Source organism: Heterodontus francisci, chromosome 23, assembly GCF_036365525.1.
Source record: "Heterodontus francisci isolate sHetFra1 chromosome 23, sHetFra1.hap1, whole genome shotgun sequence".
Classification (NCBI taxonomy): Eukaryota; Metazoa; Chordata; class Chondrichthyes; order Heterodontiformes; family Heterodontidae; genus Heterodontus; species Heterodontus francisci.
Window position 1 is genome coordinate 9,993,091 of NC_090393.1, and position 21,099 is coordinate 10,014,189.

At 44.8% G+C, this 21,099-nt stretch overlaps 1 protein-coding gene and 1 pseudogene across 6 annotated transcripts in view; both read left to right on the plus strand.

The window, feature by feature from the left end:
- The window catches only part of arvcfb (ARVCF delta catenin family member b), a 391,994-nt gene that overhangs the window by 37,457 nt on the left and 333,438 nt on the right, over positions 1–21,099 (plus strand). The gene's annotated exons all lie outside the window — the stretch shown is intronic.
- Positions 8,845–8,974, plus strand: LOC137383052 (U2 spliceosomal RNA; annotated as a pseudogene).

Sequence of the window (21,099 nt, forward strand, 5' to 3'; positions counted from 1 at the left end):
ACCAATGTTTGCCCTTTGCTGTTTGTTAGTTACATCCAAACTGATACCACATCTTGATTCTTCGATCTAAGATCCTCCCTCCCTAGTGCACTGATCACGTCTGTTAAGAGTGTTAACCCACCTCCGTTTTTCCTTGTTGCTTAGCCTTCCTAAATGCTGAATAACCTTGATGTTCAGTTCCCAGTCCTGATCACCCTGTAGCCACATCTCTGTAATGGCCATTAAATCATACCCATTTACCTCAATTTGTGCAAATCATTAACTTTGGTGCGAATGCTGCTTGCTTTCAGATAGTGCCTTCAATTCTGCCTTTTTAACATAATTCTGCATTCTGATCTATTTGATGCTTGACTTTGCTTTCTGTCTTCTAATTTTGCTCACTACTTTTCTACTTCCTGTTACCAGTTTTGCTTCCCTCCAATCTGAGCTATCTCTCAGGTTCCCGTCCCCATGGAAATCTAGTTTAAATCCTCCCCTACAGCAGTAGTCAGTCTTGTCTTGTGGCAGAACCTGCCTCTCCAGCCATCAGCAAAGGTGCAACATATGAAGGCACCCCATCTGAATGTATTGTTTGCTGTATGTCCATCTCTCATGGGTGGAAGGATGCCAACACATTTCTTTCTGGTACTTAATGCTATATTTTCAAATGTCAAGTCTTGATGTTTTTGGCTTACATACAACATGCAGTGAGGGGATGCAGTTGAGAAGAGACATTTTGCCTGAGTGAGACATTTGCCAGAGTGAATTTGGAAATTTTGTGCATGTGGGAATTCAGTGCAGAGGGGGAAAGAGGGGCTTCTTTTCCTATCTCTTTCAGCCTCTAGCAGTTGGTGATCCTCCTTCCTCTGACTCCAAGGTAGGGGAGTGCAACTTTCCATTACTTCAGCTTGAATTATTTACTAATTCACTCATAAAAGATTGTACAGAGATGGCAGGGTAATGTGCTGCAACTGCAGCATGTGGGAATCTGTGGATTGCACTGCAGTCCTGGACAACCATGTCTGCAGCAAATGTCTGCTGCTTGCATGACTTCAGCTCAGAATTGCTGAGCTGGAGACTGAGTTTCAGACATTGCGGAGCATCAGGGAGGGGGAGAGTTACGTGGACACTTTGTTCCAGGAGGCAGTCACACCCCTTAGAGTAGGGAGAACTTTAGAGATGGCCAATGGTCAGGGAGAGAAGGGTGTGACTGCAAGTGAGGCAGGTATGGGGAATCAGCATGTAGTGATGGAGGAGCCTCCGCCCCGAGCTTGTCCAACAGGTACGAGGTCCTTGCTACCTGTGTGGATGAAGAGAAGGACTGCAAGGTGGTTGAGCGGGCTGACGATGGCACCATGGTGAAAGAGGAATGTGGTAATGATAGGAGACCGTATAGTCAGGGGGATAGATACTGTTCTCTTTAACTGTGACCGGGCACTCCTGACAGTTGTGTTGCCTGTCCGGTGCCAGGGTTAAGGTCATTTATTCCCTGCTGGAGAGGAAACTGGAGGGGGAGGATCCAGTTGTCGTGGTCCATGTGGGAACCAATGACCGGTCGAACCAGAAATGATATGCTTAGAAAATTTGAGGATTTAGTCCTAACTAAAATGCACAATATCAAAGGTAATCTATCTCCGGATTGTTACCTGAGACACGTGCAAATTGGCACAGGGTCAAGCAGATTAGAGAGCTAAATGCGTGGCTCCAAGAGTGGTGTGGGAAGAAGGAGTTTCAGTACTTGGGAAAGAGGGAGTTATTCTGTTGGGATGGGCTTTACTTGAACCGGGCTGGAACCAGTATCCTGGCCAGTCACATGACTAGGGCTGTGGACATTGTTTTAAACAAACGGGTGCGGGGAGGGGCGGAGAAAGGCTTTGGGTAAAGGGAAATTTAGAAAGTCCGAAGGCAGGGCATCGGAGCAGGATAGTGATGTGGGTAACTGCCAACAGAATGGGACAGGAAGGGACAGAGTTGAACAAGAATTGTTCATTGGCAAATAAGGCCATTGCAGGGAAGAGAGGTTTTAAAAAAAGTGAAATTGAAGTTCCTTTATCTGAATGCACGAAGCATTTGTAACAAGAAAGATGAACTAGTGGCACCAATAGAGGTAAATGATCTAGATCTAATTGCCATTACCGAGACATGGTTACAAGGAGATCAAGGTTGGAAAATAAATATTCCATGGTACGCAACATTTTGGACAGACAGACAAAGCGTTAGTGCAGAGAGGGTGTTAAATGACAATAATGAAAGCCCTAGCCAAAAACACAAACATGAAAAAAGAGTGGGCAGGCAAATGGTTTAAAAAAAATTGAATGATGAAACCAAGTAAATTAAAAATCAAGGGGGCCAGTCATGCTCTGAAATTATTGAACTCTGTGTTCAGTCCGGTAGCCTGTAGTGTGCCTAATCGGTAAATGAGGTGCTGTTCCTCGAGCTTGCATTGATTTTCACTGGAACACTGCAGCAAGCCCAGGACAGAGATGTGGGCATGGGAGCGGTGAGGGTGGGGGTGGGGTGGGGGGGGTGGGTGTTGAAATGGCAAGCGAAAGGAAGCTCGAGGTCATGTTTTTGGATTGAGCGGACGTGTTCTGCAAAGCGGTCACCCAATCTGCGTTTGGTCGTCTCAATGTAGAGGATACTGCATTAAGAGCATCGAATACAGTATACTAAATTGAAAGTAAAAGTAAATTGCTATTTCACCTGAAAGGAGTGTTTGGGGCATTGGATAGTGAGGAGAGAGGAGGTAAAGGGGCAGGTATTAGATATCCTGTGAGTGTATGGAAAGGGGACAAGGTGTTGGGGGTAATGGAGAAGTGGACCAGTGTGTCAGAGGGAATGATCCCTTCGGAATGCTGACGGGAGGGGAAGATGCGTTTGGTAGTGGCATCACACTGGACATGGCGGAGGATGGTCCTTTGGATGTGGAGCCTGAGGGGGGTTAAAAGTGAGGACAAGGGGAACCCTGTTATGGTTATGGGAGGGAGGGGAAGGGGTGAGGGCACAGATGCGGGAACTGGGCCGTACATGGTTGAGGGCCCTGCCAACCACAAGGAAGGCATATCAGAAGCACTGTTGTGGAAGGTTGCATCATCAGAGCAAATGTGTCTGAGACGGGCGGAGAAGCTGAGAGAATGGATGGAGTCCTTACAGGAAGCTGGGTGTGAAGAAGTGAAACGCTTTGTCTTTCACTACACCATTCACGCACTTTTTGCCTTTGCCCCATGATCTCCTTGTCAGTTATTCTGTGACCTATTCTGTCCTCTCAACACCTTCCCTTTTTTGTTCTCCTTTGACCCACCCCTGCTTTATTTGCTTAAAACCTATTCTATTTCTAACCTTTGCCAGTGCTGAAGAAAGGTCACTGACTTGAAAGGTTAATTCCTCTTCTCTATCCACAGATGCTGCCAGACCTGCTGAATATTTCCAGCACTTTTTGTTTTTATTTCAGATTTCCAACATTTGCAGTATTTTGCTTTTCTTTTGGTGGATAGAGGGAAGCTGTAGTTGATAAAATAGCAGCAGTGTGATTGAAGACTCAGTTGGGAAGGAAAGGGGGAGTAAGTGCACAGTGTACCTGTATTTGAAGCATGAGAGTTACTTGTGTTTACAGCGATGCAATAGTCGTGGTATAGACAACCCTAGCATAATTGTCCCTCAGATTTTTGGAAGCTCCAGTTTGACGTTGGCAAGACTGAAGTAGCTGTGTTTGGATCCTGCTATATTAAGCATTGATCAGCATCTTAGCTAAAATTTTATTGCATAAAGTAGGGGAGTACTCTGAAGGATAGTGCTAATCTTGCCAAATCTTCCCCTGCCTCCCCCTCGTCTCTTGAAGACAAACTCTGATTTCTGACTTGAGTATCTACCTTTGTGAAATTGATGAGAATTGTTGAGTGCTGTTGAATATGTTCTTGAAAGAGTATTTTTGAAGTGGTTTACCTTGTCTAAGCTGATTTGATAGTATCACTATTTTCACAAGATGAGACCCTTGAGTTCCAGAGCGTGTATTGGATTGCTTTCTCAAAGCCAAATGTAAACCTGCTCTTGTACTGTTTAAATTTGGATTTCAGAGTCTGTTAGCTCTGAGGTGCTCCTGACTCTCATGCGGTTAAATATGTTTTCCAGAGGACACGAGTAGATAAAACTTTGGAAAAGAGTCTTGCTGGTCACTAGTCTTAGCAAGCCATGACAAGTTTATGTTTAGTTTGCAGACCACTTGCAATCACTTGTAAATGCTGCTTTTAAGTTAGTTGAAAGTGGTTCCTGGCTAGAATGTTCGCACAAGTTACCCAAGTTCTTGGCCATTAACAGTTAAATGTGTGAATTTCTATTAAAAGAAACGATTCAGTGTATTCGGCTTCTTTTGTTTTTGAGCGTTGGATCAGTTTGGTTGGTTATGGATAGCGGGGATTTCTCTAGCTTTGCAAAAAACAGTTTCAAGCAAAATGTTGGCAAATATTTGAACTGGGGTGTCTGCAGCTGTGCAAAATTAACTCGCAAAAGGAAAGCTAATCTCATTATAATATACATAGATGATAATGTACACAGCTCTCCAATTTCAGGACTATCAATTGGTTGCATTGAAATTTTTGTTTAATGTTTTAAAGGTTAAACTGCAAAAACATCTACGCACAACAAAATGAAGTAATTCTATCTTCATTTGCTGTGTTCTGTTACCTTGTTAGAGGAATTAGGAAATGACCTCCAACAGAAAGCCAGCCTTTTTTTCAGAACAAAACTGGTGGCATAGTGTCAACCAATAATGTGCCTTGTTCACGGCATTAATTTTGAAGATAAAATCAAAATACTGCGGATGCTGGAAATCTGAAACAAAAACAAGAAATGCTGGAATCACTCAGCAGGTCTGGCAGCATCTGTGGAAAGTGAAGCAGAGTTAACGTTTCGGGTCAGTGACCCTTCGGAACTGACCCGAAACGTTAACTCTGCTTCTCTTTTCCACAGATGCTGCCAGACCTGCTGAGTGATTCCAGCATTTCTTGTTTTTGTTTCAGATTTCCAGCATCCGCAGTATTTTGCTTTTATTTTAGCGTTTAATTCACTGCCACTTCTCTTCCAGGAATGCCTACCTTGAAGAAGTTCTGCTCTTCTCTCCGATTAATTTTGAAGAGCCAGGTTTTCATAAACATCTAGTGAACTAATCCGATTTAACCCAAGTATGAAAAGAATTCTTATTTAATTCTTCCAGTACTTGTAGCTTCAAATGAATATTCTTGGCAAGTTAATTTCATCTGGGCAAGTGGCTATCAAATTGCAAAACCAGTTTGTTCTCTGAATTCTGCTTTGTAATCCTGGTTTTTATTATGTTTTCAACATCTGGCTTGATGAGGAAGTGGCCAGTAGTGGGCTTTTCTCATTAGTGCAGATTTTAATTTTACCCACCCTGTGTTGACCATATGAATAGCACCAGAAATAGCCACAGGCCCAGTTTATAAATAATGTCATGAAGGAATGAAAAAGATTCTGAAGTGATCAGTCATGTAAATTAGACACTTGTTTTGTGGTTGAAGGACTGCTCAGGCAGTTTTCATCACTAAAGTAGGCATTTTTTGTCAGCATCTCTGGAGGTAATAGTATCCTCAGTGAGCACATCAAAAAATTGGACTTGCCAGTGGAGATGGCTGTTGGCTGGCTCAGTCGACTTTCAGAGACAAGAGAAACATCAGGCTGATCTTTGCACAGCTTCCTAGTCTTTGAGATAGCCAGACATTTAACTTGAATGATGAGGTAGAAATATTTGCCTGTGTGTCCTTATGTTCTGCATGTTCTTGACATCACCTGGTAGAAAATGGCAGGTTTCTATTGTGCCAGGGCCTGAACTAATGATGTGTATCTGCTTCCTACAGTAATTCTGCAATAGAAATGTGCCACTTAAAAACAGTAATGATAAAGGCACTGCCAGGTATATTCCTGAATCATTAATGACTAGAAGGTCCTAGTTTTGATCCCTGGTCCGCACTGTCCTTTAACAGTGCAATTTACCCCTGCCTCAGGAAAAAAATTGTCTTAAGTTACTTCTCCTTATTTCTGGCCTTGTACCCTGCTGGAAAATGTGCATTGGATATTGGGTAGGGAGAGCACTGGGCTTCACTGATGCTTTTCAGTCAAATAGCCTGCCAGCGACACATCACACTTTTGCCCTGTTGTCACTTGACAACCATGTAGATGCATCTACTCTAGGAGTTGATTAAATACTGTTTTCTTACCAATATTCAACTTATTAAATCCAATATGTTTAAGGGTCACTGACCCGAAATGTTAACTCTGCTTCTCTTTCCACTGATGCTGCCAGACCTGCTGAGTGGTTCCAGCATTTCTTGTTTTTATTTCAGATTTCCAGCATCTGCAGTATTTTGCTTTTATGTTTGTATCCTTGACTTATTTTTAGGTTCCCTTATGTTGTTTTTGTCATTCTCGACTGTGCAGATGGATACAAGGTATTTTTTAATAAGCCATATCTTGATCATTATGGTGTCACCTGCATCTTTAATAGACCCTCATTTTCCCCCTTACTCCTTTCTCTTCTATTCATCTTGTTGATGTTGATATCTCTTGCAAGTCTTTGTTGAGCCTTTTTTGTTTCTTATCACTTTTTTTTGTTTATCTTGGTTACTTTTATATTTGCCCCAGTCTGCTGGATTTCCACTTGGTCTTGCATTTGTGAAAGCCTTTTCTAATATTGTCTCTGCTTTGTTTGCTGACCATGGCTGCTTAACTGCACAAGTGGAGCTTTTGCCTTTTAAGAGTATTGTACTGGAAATTAGTTACTTTCGGTCTACCCTTTAACAGCTTTGCTCAGTTTACTGTGGTCAACTTATTTCTCAATCCTTTCAAGTTCACCTTAGTTAAATGTAAAATATTGATTTTACTCTAGCTTCTCACTTTCACTTCTCAAACCTAATATCAAATTAAGTTATATTATGGTCACCATTTGCAAGATGTTCCCTTGCATTCATGTTATTAGCCAAATAATGGTCTGTTGCCCATCCATAAATCTAGAATGGCCTTATCCCTAATCAGTTCTAAAACACGTCTTTCCAAAAAATTGTCCTAAAGTCATTGGCTTTACTACTTGAGTCAGTCAATATAGCCAATTGACCAGTAGAGTTATTTCTCCGAGGGCATCCCTAAGCATTTGGGAATATGTTCCCAGAATGGAGACCCAAATGCCATGGAACTGATTGCTTTCTAAAGGGGCAACTACTATTAACCACATTGACTTTGATTTATTGGATGTGCAAACCTAATTATTTGACAAACAGAAATTTGAGTGTTGATGGAAAAGTAGGTATTTGCATTTATTTGTAATTGTGGATTAGATGGTGTAAATGGTATCCATGGCTTGCACCAAAGGATTTTGGCTGTGATAAAAGCTTTGGAATGCTATGGACAATCTGTATTTGATTTGAAAAGGCCTGTTGACTTACAGCTCTGAGTATCCTTAGGCCCTGCTTCCTAAGGTGACCCTACTATAACTCTTGTGTAATATTTTTTGTGCTACTTCAGTTCTCGTGTAGTGTAATGCACTTTACCACATAGCATGTGTAAGCTTCATCTCTCAGCTGAGAGATTCATAAATTGGATTTTGTCAAATAGCTGCTCCATATTCCACTACTTCAACTTGCAGTTATGATTAGATATCTCCTGTAACGCATCTATCATGAGTGAAAACTTTTATAGAATAAATGCTGGCTGTGTTTTTTTAAATTTCAAATTGAGAAGTACGCTCTTTTAGGATGCAGGTTATTTTAGGTCGTGACTTAAACAATGAGAGGCAGCTATGCTGAAACAGAAATGTAACAATTGGAGGAATTAGGTTTAGCTGATCCCCAGATAGAGCAGGAGGCTGATTCTTTCACATTCTGCTTGTTATGTATAATGATTGGAATTTGCATACTATGTCAGATATTTTTTATTCATTGGAATTTTGATAGAATATCCTATGGATATGGAATAAGTTTAGCATTCCTATATGTTCATGTTTGTGTTAGAAAATACAAAATTGAATTTATATGATGCCTGATCCATACTAAATGTTTCATGTACTTAACAATCAATGACTTTGAAGTGCAGTCACTATTATGTAGGCAAAATCAAGAGGTCCCACAAAGAACAAATGAACAGCTAAACTGTTTCTTAATTGGTTAGGGCACTGAGGGTGCTCGCTCGCCCCCTCCGCACAGTGCCCCCGCGTTGGCTGTGGTGGGGAAGAGACGGTTGCCCACCTCCTCCTGGAATGTGTCTTTGCAAAGCAGGTGTGGAAAAAGATGCAGTGGTTTTTGTCGAGGTTCATCCCAAGCAGCTCTGTAACACAGGAGTCTGTGCTCTACGGGCTGTTCCCAGGGACGTACACCGAGACAAACATCAACTGCTGCTGGAGGACTATAAATTCGGTGAAAGACGCCCTTTGGTCTGCCCGAAACTTGCTGGTCTTCCAGCGCAAAGAGTTGTCCACCACCGAATGTTGCAGACTAGCACATTCCAAGGTCCAGGACTACGTGCTGAGGGACGCACTAAAGCTTGGGGCAGCCGCAGCAAAGGCTCAATGGGGAAAGACCACAGTGTAAGGTTCCCCCACCAAGCTGGACTGAGGGGCTGGATCCATGGGAAACCCCTCGAGCTGTATTGTTAATATTCTCAATTGCTGTAAATGTAAAACTGTAATTGACATGACAATTGTGAAACGGAAGAGTTGTGAAGAAACTCATAACAGTATTGAAGGAAACTGATCTCCCTTGCAATGTTTGTATTTTTTGGTGCTGTTTTGAAACTGTTTGGCAATGTAATTTTTACAGATTTTCATGAATAAAGTATATTTTGGAAATTAAAAAAAAACTAAGGGTGCTCGCTTCTCGGCCTTTTGGCTAAGATCAAGTGTAGTGTCTGTTCTTATCAGTGCTTACTTGGTTGAGAAGAGACCATGATCATTGCCTTTTGATCTGGGTAGGCTTTGAGTAAAATGGCTATAACCAATCTTCGAGCTTCAGGCCTGGGAGTGTGCAACACCGTTCGGGTGGTCGTGCAGGACAAGGAAGGAGATGCACCGGTCAATTGCACCTTCTTCATCAAGAAAATCCTCTTCGATTGCTGCGTATTTCAAGCTACGGACGTCTTCTGCCTGCAGGATTTCCCCAGCAGTGGATACTTCGACGTGACGTTCCGGAACGTGGCGGGATGCATCAAGTTCCTGAAGGCGTTCAAGGAGAAAGGGGACCAGGCGCCACTGTCGATCCTCACAGCGGAGCTGCTCTTCATGCTTCCATCACAACGGGACCGGGTAGTGACGATTCACCTCTACAACCCCCATGTTCCGGTAGTGGATGTACTCACCTTTCTCGTCAGGTACGTTGAGGTGGCCGGCAGCAGCACTGATGTCAAGGACCCCTTTGGGATTTGGACCAGCAAGCGGCAGGTCAAGGTGACCTTGAAAGTCGATCCCAGTGGAGCCATCATCCACCCTCCCTCCAGCTTCGCTATCTGGGGAAGTCAAGGCTTCTTGGTCTACGCTGGGCAGCCCAGAGTTTGCCGCACCTGTGGCAAATCTGGTCACGTGGCAGCCAACTGCAGCACTGTAAGAACTGCAAGGAGGAAGACCATCAGACCAAGGACTGTAAGCAGACTATGTGTTGCAACTTGTGCAGTGCGGCAGGCCATCTCTACAAAACCTGCCCCAAATGCTGCCTCAGTTATGCTCAGGCAGCAAGGTCCACGGAAAGGCCAGGAGAAGTTTCGACGAAGGCGTCCGGTGTTCGAAAGGAGACCAGCAACCTTCTCCGCAGTGAGGAACTTCAACCTGAGAAGGAGAAGACAGGGGAGGCAGCTGAAACCAGTGACCCAGCACCTACCCTGCACCCGGAAACCCCTCCTCCACAGACAGAATCAATGGAGGAGGCAGCAGATGGGCAAACAGGTCAGTGGCAAGTGGTACAAAGGAAAATCACAAAGAAAAAACATCCAAAAGCGGAACAGGCCACCACCCAAACCAGTGGCAAGAGGAGGCTGCCTTCTGAAACAGACGACAGCGGCTCCACTTCACTGGACGTGGAAATGCTGGAATGACGGCCCCTTCAAAAGAGGCGGCAGAACTCCAAGGAGATGGAAGATAAAGCATCCCAGTTCTGATAAAGGGTCACTGACCCGAAACGTTAACTCTGCTTCTCTTTTCACAGATGCTGCCAGACCTGCTGAGTGGTTCCAGCATTTCTTGTTTTTATTTCAGATTTCCAGCATCCGCAGTATTTTGCTTTTACTCTGTTATCAGCAGCCTGAAGGAAGAGGAGGGCTCGGTCATGTCTTCACAGTCCGACATGCTAAGGATCAGCAAATCCTTTTATGCCTGGCTGTATGATGCGAAGCCCACAGATAGCAGAGCCTCCCAGTCCTTCCTGTCATCTATCACAGAGGTCTTAGATGACAGCATGAGGGAGAGACTGGACAAGCCGCTAACTCTGGACGAGCTGACAAAGGTCGTCGAGTCCTTCGAGACGAGTAAAACTCCCGGAGGCGACAGCTTACCGGTCGAGTTGTACTCCGTCCTGTGGGACTGGGTCGGCCTGGACCTGCTGGAAGTATACGAGAGTATGCTCCTGGCCGGCAGCATGTCAGAATCCATGAGGAAAGGGCATCATTGCCCTCATTTACAAGCAGAAGGGGGCGAGGGCAGAAATCAGAAATTGGCGGCCCATCTCACTGCTTAATGTTGACTACAAGATTCTGTCCAAAGTCATAGCCGGTTGAATCAAATCTGCTCTGGAGTTGGTGATCCACCCCGATCAGACCTGTACTGTACCCGGCAGGAAGATCTCTGATAGTCTCGCGCTACGCAGGGCGGCACAGTGGCGCAGTGGTTAGCACTGCAGCCTCACAGTTCCAGTGACACTGGTTCAATTCTGGGTACTGCCTGTGTGGAGTTTGCAAGTTCTCCCTGTGTCTGCGTGGGTTTCCTCCGGGTGCTCCGGTTTCCTCCCACAGCCAAAAGACTTGCAGGTTGATAGGTAAATTGGCCATTATAAATTGCCCCTAGTATAGGTAGGTGGTAGGGAAATATAGGGACAGGTGGGGATGTGGTCGGAATATGGGATTAGTGTAGGATTAGTATAAATGGGTGGTTGATGGTCGGCACAGACTCGGTGGGCCGAAGGGCCTGTTTCAGTGCTGTATCTCTAACTAACTAACTACTCCAGGGATACGGTCGCCTACGTGCGGGACAGGAGGGTGGATATCTGCCTCATCAGCCTGGTCCAGGAGAAGGCTTTTGACAGGATATCGCACACCTACATGATGGACGTGCTTTCCAAAATGGGGTTTGGGGAGGGAATCTGCAATTGGATCAAACTGCTCTACACATCAATGGGTGGGAATCGGAAAGTTTCCCGATCCAATCTGGAGTTGGACAGGGCTGTCCGCTCTCCCTGGTCTTGTTTGTTTGCTGTATTGAACCCTCTGCTGAGTCTATTGGGGAGCATGTGCGCATAAGAGGGGTGACAATCCCAGGCAGCGGAGGCACTCGGCTGAAAACCTCCCTGTACATGGATGACGTCGCCGTCTTCTGTTCGGATCCGCTGTCCGTGAGCAGACTGATGAGCATCTGCGACCAGTTGGAAATGGCCTCGGGAGCCAAAGTTAACCACGGCAAGAGCGAGGCCATGTTCTTTGGGAACTGGGCTGACCGATCCTTTGTCCCCTTCACCGTCAGGTCAGACAACCTGAAGGTGCTAGGGATATGGTTCGGAAGGGCCGGGGCGTGCACCAAAACCTGGGAGGAGCGAGTAGCCAAGGTATAACACAAGTTGAGCATGTGGGGGCAGCGATCTCTCTCCATTGTGGGTAAGAACCTGGTCATCAGGTGCGAGGCGCTCACGTGGTTGCTGTACGTGGCGCAGGTCTGGCCCATACCTCACTCCTGCGCTGTGGCGGTCACCCGAGCCATTTTCCGCTTCATCTGGGGATCTAAAATGGACCGGTCCGGAGGGACACGATGTTCAAATCTCTGGATAAGGGCAGGAAAAATGTACCCAACGTGGCCCTCATCCTGATGACCACCTTCGTGTGCGGCTGCATCAAGCTGTGTGTCGACCTCCAGTACGCAAACTCCAAGTGTCACTACGTGCTGAGGTTCTATCTGACCCCGGTGTTGCGAAGGATGGGCCTGGTCACATTGCCGCGGAATGCTCCATGCAGTTGTACCACCTATCCTTCGTGGAGCAGTTTCTGCGGGAAAACACCTTTGACCGCCGATCCATCAGGCAGTGGTCTGCACGGAATGTCCTCAAGGCCCTACGGGAAAAGGAGATGGGAGATCCTGTCGGATGATTCCCCGAGCAGACCGTCAAAGTCATTTGGCGGAATGCCTCATCACCAGAACTTTCAAACAAGCACCAAGATGTAGCTTGGCTGGTGATGAGAAGGGCCCTCCCCGTCAGATCCTTCATGCGCGCCCAAAGTCTCGCCCCCCTCTGCGCAATGCCCCTACGGTGGCTGTGGTGGGGAAGAGACGGTTGCCCACCTACTCCTGGAATGTGTCTTTGCAAAGCAGGTGTGGAAAGAGATGTAGTGGTTCTTGTCAAAGTTCATCCCAAGCAGCTCTAACACAGGAGTCTGTGCTCTACGGGCTGTTCCCAGGGGCGCACACAGAGACAAACATCAACTGCTGCTGGAGGACTATCAATTCGGTGAAAGACGCCCTTTGGTCTGCCCGAAACCCGCTGGTCTTCCAGCGCAAAGAGTTGTCCACGACCGAATGTTGCAGACTGGCACATTCCAAGGTCCAGGACTACGTGCTGAGGGACGCACAAAAGCTTGGGGCAGCCGCAGCAAAGGCTCAATGGGGAAAGACCACAGTGTAAGGTCCCCCCACCAAGCTGAACTGAGGGGCTGGATCCATGGGAAACCCCTCGAACTGTATTGGAGAAATTTTGTATGCTGTAAATGTAAAAATGTATATGGCATGACAATGAAATGGAAAGGTTGTGAGGCAACTCACTCCTGTATTGAAGGAAACTGAACTCCTTTGCACAGTTTGTATTTTTTGACTTGGTGCTGTTTTGAACTGTTTGGTAATGTATTTTTTACAGATTTTCATGAATAAAGTATATTTTGGAAATTAAAAATAAACTGAGGGTGCTCTTAAAATTGTGTTATGGAATCTTTTGTGTTCACTTTAACAGCTGGACAGAACCTCGGTTTAACGTCTCATCCAAAAAAATGACACTTCAGGCAACACTGCACTTCTTCAGTACTACAGTGAGGTGTCAGATGGATAATGCATTCAAACCCAGGAGGGGGACCTGAAAATACAAGCTTCTGGTTCAGAGGAAATTGTGCTACCCATTGAACCAAACTGACACTATGATGAGATTAGGCAGTTACCTTGTCAGCTTGAGTCTTGAAATTAGTCTGTATATAATGGTTTTTGCCTGTTTGTCAATTTGTTTGCATAATAGATGTGTTAAATATACTCCCTAAAATGCTGGTTTGAGAAGGGACCAATGAATTGAATTTAAGATGGATAGTGAATAAATCCTTAAAATAAGTGTGCTTTTGAAAATGATTTGAGTTCTTCCAGTTTTTCTTCACTGTCTGTTGTTCTATGTTTCACCCCTTGTCAAGAGTGTAGTAATGGTTCAGCTTACAGGTAACTTTGGAATTCCTTTGTCGCTGGCCAGTGTGCTGGAAGCTTTACGAATGTAACTGCTCTTTTGATCTGGTGATGCAACTCGAAATAGATTGGATTTTGTGCTATCTGCAAAAATTGCATTCTGTCCTTAGAATTGGTGCTCAAGGGATAGTTTAAAGTAGAATGTTGGTGCAGTACTCAGTTGTTCTTCCTGCAACTGGTTCCAGTTCAATCTAGACTGAACAGACAAGTCTTGTGTCTCTGCCTGTAAGGGTTCCAACAAATGAAATTTTACCGTCTCAACTCATTTCCTTTTGGGCATGTCTCCACAACACAAATCACTTTGTAAAGAACATAATGGCTGATGTGGAAAGTAGAGGGGACTTGGCAGGAGCAAGGCTGACAAAACAGTCTAACATTTGAGTTCAAGCTTGTTCATTAAAAATATTTGTACAATAGTTCAATATTTAATTTTGCCTCATCTTGGTATTTTCCAGGCTTCAACAGGGGCAGAGTCCGTTAGTACAGAATTTATTGTGCTTGGAATAGCTGCTTCCAAAATTCCACAATCTAAGAAAACTGTGTTCATGGGACGAGGTGTTGCATCTCCATCCCTGATCACGATAAGTAACACCCTGCTGGAAGTGGTTAGCAAATTCTGCTACCTTGGATTCACGGTGACAGACAATCTATCCCTTGATGCAGAGCTCGAGACACGCATAGGCAAAACAGCTGCCACCTTTGGCAACTCAAGAAACGTGCATGGGATAACACCAAACTGACCCTTAGGAGCAAGCTGATGTTTTACAAGGCCTGTGTTCTCAGTACCTTGCTGAAAACTGTGAGTTTCCCATGTTTCACAGCCAATCAGGAAGGGAAGTGGGGTAATTTCCATCTTTGCTGTCTGCAGCGCATTATGGGTATATCCTGGCAGGACAAAATCACAGATGCAGCAGTCTTCGCAAAGTCAGAGCTCCCACGTGTGTTGACTAATCCAGGAGAGGCGGCTTCGGTGTATCTGACATGTCCGCAGGATGGAAGATGGTCACGTACACAAGGACCTCTGATTGGTGAGGTAGCTGGGGCCAGACAACCAGTGGGGCGCCCAAAGTTCCGCTTCAAGGATGCTTGCAAGCGTGATATGAAGGCCCTAAATGTTGACTTTCGCATATCTTAGACAGAAAGACGAATGCGAAAGTGCTGGAAATGACTCGAGTAAAGAGGAAATTAGTGCCTAACATCAAAGAGCAAGATGCAATACTTCGGTCACATCATGAGAGCAGAAGGTCGACAGACAATTATTGGAAGGAAAGGTTGATGGAAAACATAGGAGAGGGAAGCGGGGAAGAAAATGGGTGACAGATGTAATTGACTGGATGCAGTTGATTTATGCAGAATGTGTGAGGACAGGACAGACAGGTGGAGATCCATGATGGTCAACCTTCTGGGAAAAACATGACACCAACGAATGAGCGAAATGTCGACTATCGCACCTGGGAGTCACTAGCTGGCGAAAGAGGGAAATGGTGACCGTCGTGCACTACCACGACGTCCAGTGGCTATAGCAGCTTGGCAACAGGCACCAACAACAACTCATCGTCACTTGGCAGCTTCACGTGCAGCACCTGAAGCAGGAGCTGCCCCTCAAGGGTTGACCTTCACGGTCACCAGCAAAGGTGCACCAAGAGAGGGCACCCCACCAAGATGGATTGTTTGCTGCACGTCCATCTATCGTAGATGGAAGAATGCCAACATTTCAACAACCACTAACTTAACGCTTAATAACTTTTAATATAAAAATAACATGATATAGGATGCTCATTGGACTCCCAACACTGGCCGTCTGACACAATATTTGCTGATAGTTCATTATATGTTCTGATTCAAAGCACGCTAAATTCTGTATTTTCTAGCCGCAAGTTATATATCCTGTCATATAACCCAGGTCAAAAGTGTTTGCAGGTTAACTTTCAGATGTCAATGGACTGTCGATCAGTGCCATAGGTGTTGTCTGTTGGAGAGTCCAGCAAGCCACCTGTATTATGTCATTTGTACATTTGTACACAAGTTGTGAAGTGTTAAACTAGTGGTTAGATGAAATTTTGAAAGCAGCCATTCAAAGCACACTAAAATCTGTATTTTCAAGAATTCCGCTACTGCATTGTTGAAATGGGCCTGATCAGATTTGAAAACAGACTTGTTTATATTGTGGCTTTCATCATCTTGGGACATCCCTAAGTGCTTTTCAGTCAATACAGTACTTTGTCAAGTTTAGTCACTGTGGTAATGTCAGAAACTCAGCAGTCAATTCTCACAGCAAGCTCCCAAAAAGAGTGATGTAGTAATGACCAGGTATTTTTTCCTGATAAATATTGGCTAGGACACGGGATAGTTCCCCTGCTCTTCAAAATAGTGCTACAGGTTCTTTGATACTCACCTGAAAAAGCCTCCAACAATGTAGGACTCCCTCAGTATTAGACTGGCATGTCAGCCTGGACTTCTGCGCTCAACTGGGTCTTGAAGCCACAACTTTGTGACACAGCTGAGACTGCTACCAACTGAGCTGCAGCTCAGACTGCAAAAATTGAAAACACTTTTTTATTTTGGGTCATAAATAGAGTAGATAGAAACTTTTGTGTTTAATCAGTAGAGCAATTTCCAAAGGAACAAATAAAACACTTGTTTGTAACAATCTTCACAAAGCATTACTAAAAGGAGTTGCTGTGCATGACTACCTGTATCCTGAACTGCTCTCCCTATGGACTTTGTTTAGCTGTCTGTATGTAATGCAGGTGACTGAAGATCCTGCATGTTGCATGGAAAGCAGCTTTGTTTGTTATTAGAGAACTGCACTGTGCTGACAATTTTTGTGTTATTGACTTCAACCCAGTCCTTTGATTTCATCTTTCAGGACAGGAAGAGAATAGGTTTAATGGGCGTTAGTGAAAATGAGAAGGCATATTTAAGTAGCTCCATTTATTGCTGGAGATAATTGTGTTTTGGCTTTCTGCTCCTGCCCATTATAAGGTTCTAAATATAAGGTGGCACTGTTCATATTTCAATGCTGTTGGGGAGAGGAAGAACTAACTTTTTTTTTGTTTTGGCTTTTCTGTCAGTTGGGCTGATTTCTATTTTAATTAGTATGACATTTTTTTTTTGAGATTGCTGTTTTTGTTAAATGTAATTATTATTTTCCTCCTTTACATTTGCTTGGCCACTGTGCTATGGCACAGACTTCAGTGTGTGGGCTATAGCTCTTCATCTCCACTTTGAACTCTCCACAACTGAGCAGCAAAAATGCAAAGATAACAAACACACAGTGCCGTTGTGCTGCATTATTAAATAACGAGGCTAAATGTGATGCTGAGCAGCTCGCATTAATCCCGCGTGAGTAGAATGTATGGTACTTTTGAATATGCTTTATCATCATCTTTGTCCCTCGAGACAAGGAGGCCAATGGGTAAGGGCCTGGAGGTGGTCAGTGGTTTGTGAAGCAGCGCCTGGAGTGGCTATGAAGGCCAATTCTAGAGTGACCGACTCTTCCACAGGTGCTGCAGATAAAATTGGTGGTCGGGGCTGTTACACAGTTGGCTCTCCCCTTGCATTTCTGTCTTTTTTCCTACCAACTGCTAAGTCTCTTCGACTCACCACATTTTAGCCCCGCCTTTATGGCTGTCTGCCAGCTCTGGCGATCACTGGCAACTGACTCCCACGACTTGTGATCAATGTCACAGGACTTCATGTCGCGTTTGCAGATGTCTTTAAAGCAGAGACATGGACAGCGGGTGGGTCTGATACCAGTGACGAGCTCGCTGTACAATGTGTCCTTGGGGATCCTGCCATCTTCCATGCGGCTCACATGGCTAAGCCATCTCAAGGGCCGCTGACTCAGTAGGGTCTATATGCTGGGGATGTTGGCCGCCTCGAGGACTTCTGTGTTGGAGATACGGTCCTGCCACCTGATGCCGAGTATTCTCCGGAGGCAGCGAAGATGGAATGAATTGAGACGTCGCTCTTGGCTGACATACGTTGTCCAGGCCTCGCTGCCGTAAAGCAAGCTACTGAGGACACAGGCTTGATACACTCGGACTTTTGTGTTCCTTGTCAGTGCGCCATTTTCCCACACTCTCTTGGCCAGTCTGGACATAGCAGTGGAAGCCTTTCCCATGCGCTTGTTGATTTCTGCATCGAGAGACAGGTTACTGGTGATAGTTGAGCCTCTTGAACCACTTCCAGAGCGTGGTCGCCAATATTGATGGATGGAGCATTTCTGATGTCCTGTATCATGATGTTCGTTTTCTTGAGGCTGATGGTGAGGCCAAATTTGGTGCAGACAGCCGCAAACCTGTCAGAGATTCTGCTGACACTCTTCAGTGTGAGATGTTAATTCAGCATTGTCAGCAAAGAGGAGATCCCTGATGAGGACTTTCCGTACTTTGGTCTTCGCTCTTAGACGGGCAAAGTTGAACAACCTGCCACCTGATCTTGTGTGGAAGAAAATTACTCCTTTTGAAGACTTGAACACATGTGAGAGCATCAGGGAGAAGATCCCAAACAGTGTCAGTGCGAGAACACAGCCCTGTTTCACACCACTCAGGATAGGAAAGGGGTCTGATGAGGCACCGCGATGCTGTATTGTGCCTTTCGTATCCTCATGGAATGAGGTGATGATACTTGGGAGCTTTGGTGGACATCTGATCTTTTCTAGTAGTCTGAAGAGACCACGTCTGCTGACGAGGTCAAAGGCTTTGGTGAGATCAATGAAAGCAACATAGAGGGGCATCAGTTGTTTGTGGCATTTCTCCTTTAGCTAGCGAAGGGAGAACAGCATGTCAATAGTGGATCTCTGTGCTCGAAACCTACACTGTGCCTCAGGGTAGACACGCTCAACTAGCTTCTGGAGTCTGTTTAAAGCCACTCGAGCAAAGACTTTCCCCACTATGCTGAGCAGGGAGATTCCACGGTAGTTGTTGTCACCGCGGTCACCCTTGTTCTTATAGAGGGTGATGATATTGGCATCACGCATGTCCTGTGGTACTGCTCCTTTGTCCCAGCACAGGCAAAGCAGTTTGTCGAATTCTGAAAGTATAGCAGGCTTGACACTCTTGATTATTTCAAGGGTAATGCCGTCCTTTCCAGGAGCTTTTGCACTGGCTAGACAATCAATGGCATCACTGAGTTCCGATTTTGTTGGCTGTACGTCCAGCTCATCCATGACTGGCAGGGACTGGGCTGCATTGAGGGCGGTCTCGGTGACAACATTTTCCCTGGAGTACAGTTCTAGTTAGTGCTCCATCCAGCGGTCCATTTGCTTGCGTTGGTCAGTGATTATGTCCCCTGATTTAGATTTGAGGGGGGCAATTTTCTTGATGGTTGGCCCAAAAGCTCTCAATGCCATCATACATTCCTCTGATGTTTCCGGTGTCGGAGGCCAGCTGAATATGATTGCATAGGTGTTGCCAGTAGTCATTTGTGGCGCACCTGGCTGTTCTTTGTGCAGTGCTTCTGGCTGCTTTTAAGTGCTACAGATATTAACTCGCTGGGGGCTTTCTTGTAGTTCAACAGTGCAATGCGCTTAGCGGCTATGACCGGTTCCAGCTCTTCAAAGTGAGATTGAAACCAGTCTGCATTCTGCTTCACACGTTTGACATAGGTGGTCATAGCTGAGTCATAGATGGTGTCTTTGATGTGGGCCTACTTGGTCTCTGCATCCCCTGTAGGAGTGTTTTGAAGGGCTTTTTCAAGTGAATTTAGAAAGATGTTACATAAATGAGATTTAAAAAAACAAGTGTGAAGACAGCTGCAACGGGTGCTTACCTCTTTGATTAAGGAAGAGACTCTTTCTGCTCTTCACTTCTCTCTCTCACTTGCATTAGCAGAGTACACTTGCTTGAGACTGGTGATCTTGGAGTATGTTTGGGTTTTTCAAGGACCCTATATATTTGACTAGAATTAAAATACAGCACTTAATCTTTAAATTGCTTAAGTGGCAACCTATGGTTTTTTTTCCAAGCCCTTAAGGCATGACAGTCTTGCAGGCAGTTACAAGATGGCAAGAACTTGAATTGATATAACTTCTCATCATAGAATGGTATCAATACAGAAGGAGGCCATTTGGCTTGTCGTGTCTGAGATAGCTCTTTGCCAGAGCAATTCAGCTAGTCCCACTCCCCCATCCGTTTCCTGTAGCCCTGTAAATTTTTTTTCCTTAGTGCCATTTTCCAAATCCCTCTTGAAAGCTTTGATTGTATTTGCCTCCACCACCCTTTTCTGGCAGTGGATTCCAGATGGTAACCACTCACTGCATTGCATTTTTTTTCCCTCCAGTCACCTTTTGGTTCTTTGGCCAAATCAGCTTACATTGGTGTCCTCTGGCTCTTTATCCATCTGCCAATGGGAACAGTTTCTCCCTGTCTATTCTGTCCAGACCCCTCATGATTTTGCAGACCTCTATCAAATCCCCTCAACCATTGCCTGTCCAAAGAGAACAACTCTAGCTTCTCCAATCTATCCATGTAACTGATCTCCCTCATCCCTGGAACCATTCTTGTCAATCTTTTCTGCACCCTCTCCAAAGCCTTCACATCCTTCCTAAAATGTGATGCTCAGAATAACACAATATTCCAGTTAAGGCCCAACCAATGTTTCATAAAGGTTCACCACAACTTCCTTGCTTTGGTACCCTATGCCTCTATAAAGCCCAGGGTCCCATTTGCTTTTTCAGCGACTTGGTCAACCTGCCCTGCCACTCTCCGTGATATTTGCACATGTACCCCAGGTTTTTCTGTTCCTGCAGCCCCTTTAGAATTTTACCCTTTAGTTTATATTGCCGCTACTCAATCTTCCTATCAAAAAAGTATCACTTTAAACTTCTCTGCATTAAATTTCATCTGATTTTTGTCTGTCCATTCCACCTATCTATGTTCTCGAAGTGTATCACTATCCTCCTCACAATTCGCAAGTTTTGTCATTAGCAAATTTGGAATTGTCCTCTCTACACCCAAGTCTCGATTCATTAGTATAGATCAAAAGAAGTGCTCTTAATACTAACCCCTAGGGCAACGCCTCTGTATGCTTTCCTCCAGTCCAAAAAAATAACCGTTCACCACTACTCTTTCCTGTAACTCAGCTGACTACTTACACATGCTGCTACTGTCCCTTTTATTCTTGGCTCAAACTTTGCTAACAAGCCTGTTATGTGGCACTTCATTCAATGTCTTTTGGAAGTCAAGATATACCTCATCAACTGCTGTTACTTCGTCAAAAAAGATAAATATGATTTGCCTTTAACAACTTCACTTAATTAATCCATACTTGTCCAAGTGACTGTTAATTTTGTCCCAAATAATCATTTCTGAAAGTTTTCCCACTGAGGTTAAACTGACTGACCTGCAGTTGCTGTGTTTATCCATTCACACACCATCCAGACTGCCTTCACTATCGCTGGATCAAAATCCTTTAAACACCCATTCGGACAGCACTGT